The sequence below is a fragment of the Oncorhynchus keta genome, chromosome 21 (assembly GCF_023373465.1).
Source record: "Oncorhynchus keta strain PuntledgeMale-10-30-2019 chromosome 21, Oket_V2, whole genome shotgun sequence".
Lineage (NCBI taxonomy): Eukaryota > Metazoa > Chordata > Actinopteri > Salmoniformes > Salmonidae > Oncorhynchus > Oncorhynchus keta.
The window spans coordinates 51,647,575-51,665,121 of NC_068441.1; the positions used below are offsets into that span (position 1 = coordinate 51,647,575).

Below are 17,547 nucleotides of genomic sequence, written 5' to 3' on the forward strand. Positions count from 1 at the left end.
AATAGGCCATGGTGGTGAAGTAAATACAAAATAGCAAGTAAAACACTGGAATGGTAGATTTGCAGTGGAAGAATGTGCAAGGTAGAGATAGAAATAATGGGGTGTAAGGAGCAAAATAAATGCAGTAGGGGGAGGTAGTTGTTTGGGCTAAATTATAGATGGGCTAAGTACAGGTGCAGTAATCTGTGAGCTGCTCTGACAGCTGGTGCTTAAAACTAGAGAGGGAGATAAGTGTTTCCAGTTTCAGAGATTTTTGTAGTTTGTTCCAGTCATTGGCAGCAGAAAACTGGAAGGAGAGGAATAATTGGTTTTGGGGGTGACCAGAGAGATATACCTGCTGGAGTGCATGCTACAGGTGGGTGCTGCTATTGTGACCAGCGAGCTGAGATAAGGGTGGACTTTACCTGCAGGGTATTGTAGATGACCTGGAGCCAGTGGGTTTGGCGACGAGTATGAAGCGAGGGCTGAATACAGTGGAGGTTAACCAGAGGTATTGAGTGATGATGAGAGAGATATTGTCTCTAGAAACATCATTGAAATCAGGTGAAGTCATTGCATGTGTGGGTGGTGGAACTGAAGCCACCTCGTGCGTTTCCGTTGGTAGATTAGTGACCCAAGACAAATAGTCCGATAGGTCGATAAGCAGCCGATAAGACAGTTAACGATTAGCGGGCCGCAGATGGGCGTTCAGGTAACGTCGTGACAGAGGGGCCAGTTGGATAACGTCGGTAGTCCAGTCGTGAAGGCCTGGTGGGGCTCCGCATCGGCAGTAAAACGGGTCCGGATAGGTGATTGTAGCCCAGGAGTGGCTGATGGAACTCTTCAGCTGGCTAGCTCAAGGAATAATTTATGTTTGCCAATAGTCACAGGGATAGCAGCTAGTTAGCTCTGAGATCCAGGTGTAAATGTCCAGAGCTTGCGGTTGAAATCCGGGGATATGGAGAGAAAAATAGGTCCGGTATGTTCTGGTCTGAGTCGCATTGTACAAAACTGGCGATAGCTTTTCGAGCTAAAGGATAGCTGATGACCACAAACCGTGGTTAGCTGAATACTAACGTTAGCCAGTAAACTGGCTAGCTTCTGGTTAGCTTCTGGCTAGCTTCTGGTTAGCTTCTGGCTAGCTTCTGGTTAGCTTCTGGCTAGCTTCTGGTTAGCTTCTGGCTAGCTTCTGGTTAGCTTCTGGTTAGCTTCTGGCTAGCATCTATTGTGGATTCCAGACCTTTTCTTTTAAATTGGTGAGGCAGGAGAGTGTTGTGAAGTTGAGTTTTTGGAAAAGAAAATATATAAAAGATATGCGAAGAAAGATGTAAATATATATATATACGGGACACGACAAGATGAGGCTATGCCATCTTGGTATATATTTTCAGAATGCTGAAAGTATTTAAAAGAAAAGGCATGCTATTTGAACCCATGTCTGTATCATTATGAAATGGTATCCTATTTGTACCCATGTCTGTAGCATTATGAAAAGGTATGCTATTTGAACCCATGTCTGTATCATTATGAAAAGGTATGCTATCTAAACCCTGGTATGTAGCATTATGAAAAGGTATGCTATTTGAACCCATGTCTGTATCATTATGAAAAGGTATGCTATCTAAACCCTGGTATGTAGCATTATGAAAATGTATGCTATTTAAACCCTGGTATGTAGCATTATGAAAAGGTATGCTATTTAAACCCTGGTATGTAGCATTATGAAAAGGTATGCTATTTAAACCCTGGTATGTAGCATTATGAAAAGGTATGCTATTTAAACCCTGGTATGTAGCATTATGAAAAGGTATGCTATTTAAACCCTGGTATGTAGCATTATGAAAAGGTATGCTATCTAAACCCTGGTATGTAGCATTATGAAAAGGTATGCTATTTGAACCCTGGTATGTAGCATTATGAAAAGGTATGCTATTTGAACCCATGTCTGTATCATTATGAAAAGGTATGCTATTTAAACCCTGGTATGTAGCATTATGAAAATGTATGCTATTTGAACCCTGGTATGTAGCATTATGAAAAGGTATGCTATTTAAACCCTGGTATGTAGCATTATGAAAAGGTATGCCATTTAAACCCTGGTATGTAGCATTATGAAAAGGTATCCTATTTGAACCCTGTCTGTATCATTATGAAAAGGTATGCTAGGAAAGTGTTGTGAAGTTGAGTTTTGGAAAAGAAAATATTTAAACCCTGGTATAGCATTATGAAAAAGAAAGATGTAAATATATATATATACGAACCCTGGTATGTACAATGAAAAGGTATGCTATCTTGGTATAACCCTGGTATGCTGAAAGTATTTAAAAGAAAAGGCATGCTATTTGAACCCATGTCTGTATCATTATGAAATGGTATGCTATTTGAACCCTGTCTGTAGCATTATGAAAAGGTATGCTATTTGAACCCATGTCTGTATCATTATGAAAAGGTATGCTATTTGAACCCTGGTATGTAGCATTATGAAAAGGTATGCTATTTAAACCCTGGTATGTAGCATTATGAAAAGGTATGCTATCTAAACCCTGGTATGTAGCATTATGAAAAGGTATGCTATTTAAACCCTGGTATGTAGCATTATGAAAAGGTATGCTATCTAAACCCTGGTATGTAGCATTATGAAAAGGTATGCTATTTAAACCCTGGTATGTAGCATTATGAAAAGGTATGCTATTTAAACCCTGGTATGTAGCATTATGAAAAGGTATGCTATTTGAACCCTGGTATGTAGCATTATGAAAAGGTATGCTATTTAAACCCTGGTATGTAGCATTATGAAAAGGTATGCTATTTGAACCCTTGTCTGTATCATTATGAAAAGGTATGTAGCATTATGAAAAGGTATGCTATCTAAACCCTGGTATGTAGCATTATGAAAAGGTATGCTATTTAAACCCTGGTATGTAGCATTATGAAAAGGTATGCTATTTAAACCCTGGAATGTAGCATTATGAAAAGGTATGCTATCTAAACCCTGGTATGTAGCATTATGAAAAGGTATGCTATTTGAACCCTGGTATGTAGCATTATGAAAAGGTATGCTATCTAAACCCTGGTATGTAGCATTATGAAAAGGTATGCTATCTAAACCCTGGTATGTAGCATTATGAAAAGGTATGCTATCTAAACCCTGGTATGTAGCATTATGAAAAGGTATGCTATCTAAACCCTGGTATGTAGCATTATGAAAAGGTATGCTATCTAAACCCTGGTATGTAGCATTATGAAAAGGTATGCTACTTGAAACTAGGCCTGTAGCGGTACGTATCTTCTCAGTCTGTCAACATTCTAATTGTTTTTGTCCTTTAAAAATGTAAAACATGATTTTCTCAATAATACAGTTTGAATGAAATCACATATGTAGCCAATCGTAAACCTTCACTGGTCACAAATCGAAGGTGTGATTAGAGCCTGTCAGACAAATCTCTCTCTCAATTCTGTCTCTCCTCTCTCTCACCCCTCTTTTTCAGCCCATATCTCTCTTTGCTACAGTGCTGATGGCTCATCTCATACCAGTTGAGAGAGTGAGTAGAGTGAAGTGAACATTAGTTTGACAGACAGCCTCCCTTAATTGGGTCGTCAGAGCTTGTTGATGTGTTACCATTTTATCATTCGTAGCACTTGAACAACCATCAGAGCACTCCATGAAATAAATGTTTGGAATTCTAACCACTTCTCATTATTACCCAGCACAATTTACGCTCAACACCTGGAGAGCTAGAGATATGCAAATGTAGGATCTTAATTTGAGCCAGTTTACTACAGCAGGAAAATATACCTGCAGCAACAGGACATTTTTTATTATTATGTGGATTGTAATGAATGGCCATTTTTGTAGGGGTTGATACACTTTTCATGAGGACAAATCAAGTCTCAAATGTCACAGTGGAAATGACAATCTTCAGAAGCCTTTTTCAAACTCAAATACACTACAAGTTTGCATTACCTGCTGCAAAGAAAAATTATCAGCTACAATAGAGTGATCAAATGTAGATCCTACGCCTGTAGAGAGAAAGAGAGCGAGACAGAGAGATGCAGACAGAGAGAGAGAGAGAGATAGAGAGAGAAAGAGAGAGAGAGAGAGAGAGAGAGAGAGAGAGAAGAGAGAGAGAGAGAGAGACCGAGAGATACAGACAGAGAGAGAGAGAGAGAGAGAAAGAGAGAGAGAGAGAGAGAGAGGAGAGAGAGAAAGAGAGAAAGAGAGAGAGACAGAGAGATACAGACAGAGAGAGAGACAGAGAGATACAGACAGAGAGAGAGAGAGATACAGACAGAGAGAGAAAGAGAGAGAGAGAGAGAGAGAGAGAGAGAGAGAGAGAGAGAGAGAGAGAGAGAGAGATACAGAGAGAGAGAGAAAGAGAGAGAGACAGAGAGATACAGACAGAGAGAGAAAGAGAGAGAGACAGAGAGATACAGACACAGAGAGAGAGAGAGAGACAGAGAGATAAAGACAGAGAGAGAGAGAGAGAGAGTAAGAGATAGAAAGAGATCCTGCCCAATGTATGACCATATTAGAGAGACATATTTCCCCCAGATTACACAGATCCACAAAGAATTCGAAAACAAATCCAATTTTGAAAAACTCCCATATCTTTTGGGTGAAATTCCACAGTGTGCCATCACAGCAGCAATATTTGTGACCTGTTGCCACGAGAAAAGGGCAACCAGTGAAGAACAAACACCATTGTAAATACAACCCATATTTATGCTTATTCATTTTATCTTGTGTCCTTTAACTATTTGTACATTGTATATATATATATATAATATGACATTTGTAATGTCTTTACTGTTTTGAAACTTCTGTATGTGTAATGTTTACTGTTAATTTTTGTTGTTTTTCACTTTATATATTCACTTTGTATGTTGTCTACCTCACTTGCTTTGGCAATGTTAACACATGTTTCCCATGCCAATAAAGCCCTTGAATTGAATTGAATTGAATTGAATTGATAGAGAGAGAGAGACTGAGAGAGAGAGAGAAAGAGAGAGAGGGAAAGAGAGAGAGGCAGAGAGATACAGACAGAGAGAGAAAGAGAGAGAGACAGAGAGATACAGACGGAGAGAGAGAGAGAGAGATACAGAATACCCAGTAATGATGGGGAGGCAGGAAGAGAGGAAAGCAGTGACTATCAACATGCAGCAATCAGTGAGAACCTGAGATGAGTGAATTAGCACTGTGGAGCTTCAGAATCAGTGAGAGACAGACATTCCGCTGCAGAATAGACAGTACTCATTTGCATTTCCTAAATCCTCAGAATGGAAATGAACCAATCAGCAGCCCGACCGGGTCGTTGAGGATAGAGGAATCACAATCGTTCTAGTCCTGGGTGATCTGATCATTTGTTTAACTATAATAACTGTCAGGGATAGGATAGGTGGGTCCAACTGTTAATTTGTCTCAACGGAGGGGAGGATCGTGTAGTATTTGATGACAATCCTTCAGTAATGAGGAAACACTCTAAAGAGAATGGATCATTGGGGGTAGGACAGAAATGTTTGTTTTTGATGATATATACATGACAACATCCCAGTACACAATATACGTATGTACACCTTACATGCAAATTGTGTAGCTTTTATTGCATGTTATGACTACACATATTATACATGCATATTCATGTATTCATTTATGACCACACGTATTAAACATGAATATTCATGTATTCATTTGAGACTACACATATTACACATGCATATTCATGTATTCATTTATGACCACACATATTACACATGCATATTCATGTATTCATTTATGACCACACATATTACACATGCATATTCATGTCTTCATTTGAGACTACACATATTACACATGCATATTCATGTATGCATTTGAGACCACACATATTACACATGCATATTCATGTATTCATTTGAGACTACACATATTACACATGCATATTCATGTATTCATTTATGACCACCCATATTACACATGCATATTCATGTATTCATTTATGACCACACATATTACACATGCATATTCATGTATTCATTTGATTACCATACAGCCAAAGGTCAAATGTATACTGATTTACATGATATTGTCAATTTGGTAGTAGTAGATGTAGAAGGGTAGAAGCCAAGGCAGAATTCTTCCCACAGTAAAATACATAGTATTATTGTGTATGAAGAGATGGACCTGCCTGGATAGATCCTTTCCACAATGGGTGTTAGAGAGATGAACCTGCCTGGATAGATCACTCCAGTAATGGGTGTTAGAGAGATGAACCTGCCTGGATAGATCACTCCAGTAATGGGTAGTAGAGAGGTGGACCTGCCTGGATAGATCACTCCAGTAATGGGTGTTAGAGAGATGAACCTGCCTGGATAGATCACTCCAGTAATGGGTGTTAGAGAGATGAACCTGCCTGGATAGATCACTCCAGTAATGGGTGTTAGAGAGATGAACCTGCCTGGATAGATCACTCCAGTAATGGGTGTTAGAGAGATGAACCTGCCTGGATAGATCACTCCAGTAATGGGTGTTAGAGAGATGAACCTGCCTGGATAGATCACTCCAGTAATGGGTAGTAGAGAGATGAACCTGCCTGGATAGATCACTCCAATAATGGGTAGTAGAGAGATGAACCTGCCTGGATAGATCACTCCAGTAATGGGTGTTAGAGAGATGAACCTGCCTGGATAGATCACTCCAGTAATGGGTGTTAGAGAGATGAACCTGCCTGGATAGATCACTCCAGTAATGGGTGTTAGAGAGATGAACCTGCCTGGATAGATCACTCCAGTAATGGGTGTTAGAGAGATGAACCTGCCTGGGTAGATCACTCCAGTAATGGGTAGTAGAGAGATGAACCTGCCTGGATAGATCACTCCCATAATGGGTAGTAGAGAGATGAACCTGCCTGGATAGATCACTCCAGTAATGGGTAGTAGAGAGATGAACCTGCCTGGATAGATCACTCCCATAATGGGTGTTAGAGAGATGAACCTGCCTGGATAGATCACTCCAGTAATGGGTGTTAGAGAGATGAACCTGCCTGGATAGATCACTCCAGTAATGGGTGTTAGAGAGATGAACCTGCCTGGATAGATCACTCCAGTAATGGGTGTTAGAGAGATGAACCTGCCTGGATAGATCACTCCAGTAATGGGTGTTAGAGAGATGAACCTGCCTGGATAGATCACTCCAGTAATGGGTGTTAGAGAGATGAACCTGCCTGGATAGATCACTCCAGTAATGGGTAGTAGAGAGGTGGACCTGCCTGGATAGATCACTCCAGTAATGGGTAGTAGAGAGATGAACCTGCCTGGATAGATCACTCCAGTAATGGGTAGTAGAGAGGTGGACCTGCCTGGATAGATCCTTTCCACAATAGGTGTTAGAGAGATTAACCTGCCTGGATAGATCACTCCCATAATGGGTGGTTATACCACAGAGGGACAGATACAAGACACATCAAAGGGTACATCCCAAATGACACCCTATGCCCTTTATAGTGCACTACTGTTGACCAGGACCCCTTACGGAATACACAGGGGATAGGCTGCCATTTGGGACACAGTGTAGGCTACACCTCACACTCAACGCTATCGATCGAGGGGTTAATCTCCTCTCAAAAGGCATGGAGATCCATCATCCCCGTCACCCCGACGGAGCAACGCGTGTGTGTTATGTGGACAAGATGGACGACCACGAGCTCACAGAGAGCTGTTTGGTGACACGATATGGCCGTCTTTGGTATAAATGGACTCGACGTGATGACAGGAAGTATTCCCCGTAACCACAGGTTGTGCCGTAACTAGAGCCCTGTCTTTTGGTTAATCGTGTCACATGACCTTTGACCTTTTTGACCTTTAACAAACGGTCCCCTTTTTCATGTCAGACGGTCTAGTACCGTTCTCAGACAACTGCTGGTGTAATTCGCAGTTCTGAAAATGATTTAAAAATAAAAAGGTTAAAATCCATGTAATGTGACATCATCAACCACAACACAGTGCCCTAGACATTGTGTTCCTGGTGATAGGAGCAATACGTGCCGTGGAATGGACAATGATACCAAACAGCTGGAAATAGGGCCAGGCCATAAGAGGCTGGTAATAGGACCAGGCCATAAGAGTCTGGTAATAGGACCAGGCCATAAGAGTCTGGTAATAGGACCAGGCCATAAGAGTCTGGTAATAGGACCAGGCCATGGAGGCTCCAGTAATAGGACCAGGCCATAAGAGGCTGGTAATAGGACCAGGCCATAAGGGCTGGTAATAGGACCAAGTCATAAGAGGCTGGTAATAGGACCAGGCCATAATGGAGTCTGGTAATAGGACCAGGCCATGAGAGGCTGGTAATAGGACCAGGTAAGAGGCTGGTTAGGACCAGGCCATGGCTGGTAATAGGACCAGGCCATAGAGAGGCTGGTAATAGGACCAGGCCATGAGAGTCTGGTAATAGGACCAGGCCATAATGGAGGCTGGTAATAGGACCAGGCCATAATGGGTGTTAGAGTCTGGTAATAGGACCAGGCCATAAGAGGCTGGTAATAGGACCAGGCCATACAGAGGCTGGTAATAGGACCAGGCCATAAGAGTCTCCAGTAATAGGACCAGGCCATAAGAGTCTGGTAATAGGACCAGGCCATAAGAGGCTGGTAATAGGACCAGGCCATAAGAGGCTGGTAATAGGACCAGGCCATGAAGAGGCTGGTAATAGGACCAGGCCATAAGAGGCTGGTAATAGGACCAAGCCATAAGAGGCTGGTAATAGGACCAGGCCAGACTGGTAATAGGACCAAGTCATAAGAGGCTGGTAATAGGACCAGGCCATAAGAGGCTGCCTAATAGGACCAGGCCATAAGAGGCTGGTAATAGGACCAGGCCATAGAGGCTGGTAATAGGACCAGGCCATAAAGTCTGGTAATAGGACCAGGCCATAAGAGGCTGGTAATAGGACCAGGCCATAAGAGGCTGGTAATAGGACCAGGCCATAAGAGGCTGGTAATAGGACCAGGCCATAAGAGTCTGGTAATAGGACCAGGCCATAAGAGTCTGGTAATAGGACCAGGCCATATCGAGTCTGGTAATAGGACCAGGCCATAAGAGTCTGGTAATAGGACCAGGCCATAAGAGTCTGGTAATAGGACCAGGCCATAAGAGGCTGGTAATAGGACCAGGCCATAAGAAGGCTGGTAAAAGGACCAGGCCATGAGAGGCTGGTAATAGGACCAGGCCATAAGAGGCTGGTAATAGGACCAGGCCATAAGAGGCTGGTAATAGGACCAGGCCAGCTGGTAATAGGACCAGGCCATAAGAGCTGGTAATAGGAAAAGCCATAAAGAGGTTAATATGCCAGGCCATAAGAGGCTGGTAATAGGACCAGTCATAAGAGGCTGGTAATAGGACCAGGCCATAAGAGGCTGGTAATAGGACCAGGCCAGCTGGTAATAGGACCAGGCCATAAGAGGCTGGTAATAGGAACAGGCCATAAGAGGCTGGTAATAGGACCAGGCCATAAGAGGCTGGTAATAGGACCAGGCCATAAGAGGCTGGTAATAGGACCAGGCCATAAGAGGCTGGTAATAGGAACAGGCCATAAGAGGCTGGTAATAGGGCCAGGCCATAAGAGTCTGGTAATAGGACCAGGCCATAAGAGTCTGGTAATAGGACCAGGCCATAAGAGGCTGGTAATAGGACCAGGCCATAAGAGGCTGGTAATAGGACCAGGCCATAAGAGGCTGGTAATAGGACCAGGCCATAAGAGGCTGGTAATAGGACCAGGCCATAAGAGGCTGGTAATAGGACCAGGCCATAAGAGGCTGGTAATAGGACCAGGCCATAAGAGGCTGGTAATAGGACCAGGCCATAAGAGGCTGGTAATAGGACCAGGCCATAAGAGTCTGGTAATAGGACCAGGCCATAAGAGTCTGGTAATAGGACCAGGCCATAAGAGTCTGGTAATAGGACCAGGCCATAAGAGTCTGGTAATAGGACCAGGCCATAAGAGGCTGGTAATAGGACCAGGCCATAAGAGTCTGGTAATAGGACCAGGCCATAAGAGTCTGGTAATAGGACCAGGCCATAAGAGGCTGGTAATAGGACCAGGCCATAAGAGGCTGGTAATAGGACCAGGCCATAAGAGGCTGGTAATAGGACCAGGCCATAAGAGGCTGGTAATAGGACCAGGCCATAAGAGGCTGGTAATAGGACCAGGCCATAAGAGTCTGGTAATACTCTTGTAGGATCTTAATGTAGGATCTTAATTTGATCAATTTGCAGGAAACTTAAAACTTATGGAGTATTTAAAGCTTAAAAATGCTTCTGACGTTTGTAATTCCACTTCACACTTGATTATCCCTTAACGAAAAATGTATCAACCCCAACAAAAATATCCATTAATTATAATCCACATAATAATTCACATCTCCTCTCACAGCAGGATTATTTTCCTGCTGTTGCAAACTGTCTCAAATTAAAATCCTACAGCCTTAAGTGGGAATGACGTGGAGGAGCTTATAGGGAACTGTTTGGTAACACTGACCATCAAAGTGTCTGGTATGGTCACATGATCGTTTCGCTGTACCCACAGCTCTATTCGTGCTCTCACTCAAACATTGTAATGTTTTGGGAAACAGATATTCTAGCAGACTCTCATAATGCCCCCCCCACCCCACAAAAAAAAAATAGCCTCCGAGTAGTTCTCTGTCCACAGAATGTACTTCGTAGGGTGAAGGCTGTTGGGAGTTATTAGAGGGGCTAATAGAAGAGGGAAGGAATCACCCTACAGGGTGAAGAGCTAAGAAGGCATCCTCAGCAGTCTCAGTATTGGACACCTATAACATAAAGAGGCTGGAGTTATTATCTTCTCGGCAGCGTGCCCAACAGACATCGCCCTCCAGGGCCACATCCTGAATTTATCTGTATTATCCATGACAACATATTGATCTGGGTAATCATTTTTAGGTTCATCTATGTCCAACATCGACTCGTTCCTGCTCTAGTAGCAATGGCCTGAAATATGGCTTTATTCCAACAGGTCTTAAATCTAGAATTAAACAGCATGTGTCAGAACATACAAGGTCGGCCCTGAGCGAGCGTCCAGGCGTTGTCTGAGTGATCGGTATGGCTTTGAGCCCTAACTTACAGTTCAGAGAATGTAATTAAGATTTTGGAGACCCCCTCTAGTCTACACATGTCAGTGGATCACAAAACGGCTACCTTACCTTGGAATGGAAATGAGCTGTTGGCTAAATCTGGTACAACACATCTTCTATAAAATCTACTTCGACTTATGATGTGTTGATGTACATTGTCCCTGTTCTAGTAAATGTAATCATACCACTTTACTTACAGCCTGCAGGTGTAATGGCTGGTATTTTGTCTGCATGATTTGGTCCTTCTGTAGCTCAGTTGGTAGAGCATGGCGCTTGTAACGCCAGGGTAGTGGGTTTGATTCCCGGGACCACCCATACGTAGAATGTATGCACACATGACTGTAAGTCGCTTTGGATAAAAGCGTCTGCTAAATGGCATATATTATTATTATTAAATTATGATAAGGATATGATTCTAAGACATTATACGTGGGACATAGATGTTTATTACAGGTCTTACAATGTGTGATAACTGCACAGTATACCTACCTTCAATGAGTAACCAAACCACTTAGTATTTTTATTTAACCTTTATTGAACTAGGCAAGTCAGTTAAGAACAAATTCTTATTTACAATGACGATCTACCCCGGCCAAACCCGGGCCAATTGTGCACCACCGTATGGGACACCCAATCACGGCCGGATGTGATACAGCCTGGATTTGAACCAGGGACTGTTCAAATCTGTTAAAATCACTGAAAGGCAAGTGCCTTAGACCTCTACGCCACATCAAGCATCATTATTATTATTATAAGCATCCAATACTTGAAGTATATTTCCAAAACACTATTACACAAATTGTTCACATTTGTGAACCGATTCAGGAAGCTAGGCATATGTAATATATGCCATTTAGCAGACGCTTTTATCCAAAGCGACTTACAGTCATGTGTGCATACATTCTACGTATGGGTGGTCCCGGGAATCGAACCCACTACCCTGGCGTTACAAGCGCCATGCTCTACCAACTGAGCTACAGAAGGACCATGTGTCGCATCACTAACTTCACAGGAGAGGCATTTGAATGTAATTATGATATATATATATTTTTATCGAAATGCCTTTTTTGGTAGAAATGCCTTCTGGAACGTGTCAACTTTCATGTGCCTTAATAATAAACTAGTATTCCATCTGTAAATATGTGATATGACACACAAGCTCACAGAATGGGACCGCCGAGTGCTGAAGCCCGTAGCCGTGAAAAAAATCATCTGTCCTCAGTTGCAACACTTTCACATACCGAGTTCCAAACTCTGGACGTCAGCACAGGAACTGTTCGTCAGGAGCTTCCTGAAATGGGTTTCCGTGGCTGAGCAGCCGCACACAAGCCTAAGATCACAATACGTAATGGCAAGCGTCGGGTGGAGTGGTGTTAAGCTCGCCGCCATTGGACTCTGGAGCAGTGGAAACTCGTTCTCTGGAGTGATGAATCACGCTTCACCATCTGGTAGTCCGACAGACGAATCTGGGTTTGGCGGATGCAAGGAGAAAGTTACCTGCCTCACTGCATAGTGCCAATTGTAAAGTCTGGTGGAGGACAAATGGTCTGGGACTGTTTTTCATGGTTCGAGCTCGGTCCCGTAGTTCTAGAGAAGAGAAATCTTAATGCTACAATATACAACGACATTCCAGATGATTTGTGCTTTGTGAGAAAAGTTTGGGGAAGGCCCTTTCCTGTTTCAGCATGACAATGTCGCAGAAATCGAGATCCATACAGAAATGTTTTGTTGAGTTCGGTGTGGAAGAACTTGACTGGCCTGCACAGAGCCCTGACCTCAACTCCATTGAACACCTTTGGGATGATTTGGAAGACTGACTGCGAGCCAGGCCTAATCCCCCAACATCAGTGCCCAACCTCACTAATGCTCTTGTACCCGAATGGAAGCAAGTCCCCCGCAGCAATGTTCCTACATCTAGTGGAAAGCCTTCCCAGAAGAATGGAGGGTATTATAGCAGCAAAGGGGGGACCAACTGCATATTTAATGCCCAATATTTTGGAATGAGATGTTCGACAAGCAGGTGAGCACATCCTGTTGGTCATGTAGTGATGCAGTCCCTCTTGTCCAGATCTGAGAGCGCAGTGTGATTTGCAATAGAGATTGTCACCTGTGGATCTGTTTGGGGCTGTATGTGAATTGGAGTGGGTCCAGGGTCCAGGGTGTCTGGGATATGGGTCTTGATGTGAGACATGACCAGTCTTTCAAAGCATTTCATGGCTACATACAGTATACAGTATGATTGCTATAAAGGTTACCTTGATGTTCTTGGGCACAGGGACAACAGCGGTCTGCTTGAAACATGTAGGCAAAAGATCATTCATAAGATGTTTACTGCAGGTGTGGGTTTAATCTAAATTGTGGGCTATTTAAACTTGATAAATGTTTTGAGAGAAACAGTGTATTCTTTTTAACCAAAAGATGGAAATGACATTGGAAGAGATTCCAGCAGTACCCGATGCTGCTTGAAGTCTCAAAATGACCTAGAACAGGTCAATGGTTAAACATTAAGCACACAACACAGAGGATGCTCCAGAAAATATGTTGAAAATTATATTCCAAAACAGTGACGCTGTTGTAATATTGTGATGCGTAACTTCATGCTGGAGTAAATAAGGTTTTTAGTCTGAGAATGCTAACATATGCATTTCTTGGCAGTGACTTCTTTAAAAACTAAAACCAAAGTGTGGATTGCAGTCATTCCTCTCTGTGAGCACTCTAATCATCGATTCACTCAGAACTAAAAGCATGTGTAATTTCGCCAGCTGCAAGATTCATTTCCGAGTGTTAAAAAATTGGGAGTTCCAATTTGAGAAGTCTCCGCCCTCGCAAAAGGAAACCCAAAGCCCACCGCCGCCCAATCCTGGTTCATCCAAAAAATCAGTGAAAAAAACATCTGAACTACCGCTGCTCGTTATCCTACGCCACGTATCCTACGCCACGTATCCTACGCCACGTATCCTACGCCACGTATCCTACGCCACGTATCCTACGCCACGTATCCGGTTTATGTCCAGAATCTGTCTACAAGAGAGCAGTCCACAGACCCGAAACTAAATATCAGAATACATCATTTCGCACTACACCAACTACACCATTACGTTTAAAGAGGTTTGAAGGTGTCCAGAATCTGTCTACGGTTAAAAGATTGAAGCACTGGAAGCAGTTATACATGTAACATGACCTGCAAATCACCAAATCTCTAGCAAATCATCCATGTTACATCTCTACCTGCAAATCATCCATGTTACATCTCTACCTGCAAATCATCCATGTTACATCTCTACCTGCAAATCATCCATGTTACATCTCTACCTGCAAATCATCCACTAACATTTATGCAAATCATCCATGTAACATCTCTACAAATCATCCATGTTACATCTCTACCTGCAAATCATCCATGTAAAATCTCTAGTCTACCTGCAAATCATCCATGTAACATCTCTACCTGCAAATCATCCATGTTACATCTCACCTGCAAATCATCCATGCATCTCTACCTGCAAATCATCCATGTGCAAATCATCCATGTCACATCTCTACCTGCAAATCATCCATGTTACATCTCTACCTGCAAATCATCCATGTTACATCTCTACCTGCAAATCATCCATGTTACATCTCTACAAATCATCCATGTTACATCTCTACCTGCAAATCATCCATGTTACATCTCTACAAATCATCATGTCACATCTCTACCTGCAAATCATCCATGTTACATCTCTACCTGCAAATCATCCATGTAACATCTCTACCTGCAAATCATCCATGTTACATCTCTACCTGCAAATCATCCATGTAACATCTCTACCTGCAAATCATCCATGTTACATCTCTACCTGCAAATCATCCATGTTACATCTCTACCTGCAAATCATCCAAATCATCCATCCATGTTACATCTCTACCTGCAAATCATCCATGTAACATCTCTACCTGCAAATCATCCATGTTACATCTCTACCTGCAAATCATCCATGTTACATCTCTACCTGCAAATCATCCATGTTACATCTCTACCTGCAAATCATCCATGTTACATCTCTACCTGCAAATCATCCATGTAACATCTCTACCTGCAAATCATCCATGTCACATCTCTACCTGCAAATCATCCATGTTACATCTCTACCTGCAAATCATCCATGTAACATCTCTACCTGCAAATCATCCATGTTACATCTCTACCTGCAAATCATCCATGTAACATCTCTACCTGCAAATCATCCATGTTACATCTCTACCTGCAAATCATCCATGTTACATCTCTACCTGCAAATCATCCATGTTACATCTCTACCTGCAAATCATCCATGTTACATCTCTACCTGCAAATCATCCATGCAAATCATCCATGTAACATCTCTACCTGCAAATCATCCATGTTACATCTCTACCTGCAAATCATCCATGTTACATCTCTACCTGCAAATCATCCATGTTACATCTCTACCTGCAAATCATCCATGTAACATCTCTACCTGCAAATCATCCATGTTTACATCTCTACCTGCAAATCATCCATGTTACATCTCTACCTGCAAATCATCCATGTTACATCTCTACCTGCAAATCATCCATGTTGCAAATCACATCTCTCTACCTGCAAATCATCCATGTAACATCTCTACCTGCAAATCATCCATGTTACATCTCTACCTGCAAATCATCCATGTAACATCTCTACCTGCAAATCATCCATGTTACATCTCTACCTGCAAATCATCCATGTTACATCTCTACCTGCAAATCATCCATGTAACATCTCTACCTGCAAATCATCCATGTTTACATCTCTACCTGCAAATCATCCATGTTACATCTCTACCTGCAAATCATCCATGTTACATCTCTACCTGCAAATCATCCATGTTACATCTCTACCTGCAAATCATCCATGTTACATCTCTACCTGCAAATCATCCATGTTACATCTCTACCTGCAAATCATCCATGTTACATCTCTACCTGCAAATCATCCATGTTACATCTCTACCTGCAAATCATCCATGTTACATCTCTACCTGCAAATCATCCATGTTACATCTCTACCTGCAAATCATCCATGTTACATCTCTACCTGCAAATCATCCATGTAACACCTCTACCTGCAAATCATCCATGTTACATCTCTACCTGCAAATCATCCATGTTACATCTCTACCTGCAAATCATCCATGTAACATCTCTACCTGCAAATCATCTGTTACATGTCTACCTGTAAATCATCCATGTAACATCTCTACCTGTAAATCATCCATGTAACATCTCTACCTGCAAATCATCCATGTCACATCTCTACCTGCAAATCATCCATGTCACATTTCTACCTGCAAATCATCCATGTTACATTTCTACCTCAATCACATATCAGTAGTAATGAAGGAATAGAAATCCACTAGAGAACAATTGGCCAGCTGTCGTGAGCAGGGTACATCTCCCTGTTTTACGATTAGTTTGAGTTCGCAACGTTGATAACATTAGCAAAACATTCACACTACAACTCTTTCTCAAGTCCTTGCAACAGTTGTTTCACAATAGCTTTTCCATTCTACATACTTGATTACGTGAAGAAACTGCGAAGTGCTATTCCTCAGCATATGAATGCATCCTTTAATGACCTCTCCATTTTCCAAATGTAAGCAAAACGTGGGCTCAGAAAATATATAATATTTAGTTCGTTTCAAACATTATTCTTTCACCCTTTTACCCTGTTCAGTATATTTATTCAGTTTATTGCAGCTGGTTTCTTTGAATAACCTCTTCACAATTTGTGTTTATTTTCCATCGTTAAATCCTCTCTCTATGGCCTGTTGTCAGCGTTTTATGACACGTGGAAGCTAGCCAGCTGACCTTGACTCGTGTGTCTCTCTGAGTCACGGCCAGGTCCACAAGAGAATATATAGAAGTTGGTATGAGTCCAGCTCCTGGGCATCACAGAGACAGAGCGAAACAGCATGGGAGGGAGAGGTGGTTGCCAGGATTGCTTAGCATTCACTAGAGCTGTTCACAGTGTGCTAAATTCTCTCTGTTGAAGTTTCCAGACTTGCAGGGCTGTTGAGACATTCAAGATTGGTTGGAAACACCTTGATTATCGGAAATATCTCCATGTTGTATCACACTGATTGTTTTCAGAGTTTTGAAGAATTCCATCCTTCTACCATAGGAGGCCAGGGTCATTTGGGGCATGTTGTGGTATAGACTGTGATGTGGTCTCTACCATTGAGAGCCAGGATATAGATGTACTGTGATGTGGTCTCTACCATTGAGAGCCAGGATATAGACTGTGATATGGTCTCCACCATTGAGAGCCAGGATATAGGCAGGTTGTGATGTGGTCTCCACCATTGAGAGCCAGGATATAGGCAGGTTGTTATGTGGTCTCCACCATTGAGAGCCAGGATATAGACTGTGATATGGTCTCTACCATTGAGAGCCA

At 42.3% G+C, this 17,547-nt stretch overlaps 1 protein-coding gene and 1 long non-coding RNA gene across 3 annotated transcripts in view; both read right to left on the reverse strand.

Moving 5' to 3' along the window:
• LOC118400637 (metabotropic glutamate receptor 7) overlaps positions 1-17,547 on the reverse strand; it is a 512,169-nt gene that overhangs the window by 217,990 nt on the left and 276,632 nt on the right. The gene's annotated exons all lie outside the window — the stretch shown is intronic.
• Positions 6,177-7,265, reverse strand: LOC127910414 (uncharacterized). Its single transcript, XR_008074774.1, has 4 exons — positions 6,953-7,265; positions 6,593-6,772; positions 6,278-6,502; positions 6,177-6,232 (listed from the first exon to the last, which is right to left on the reverse strand). It is a non-coding gene; the product is annotated as an uncharacterized LOC127910414 (long non-coding RNA).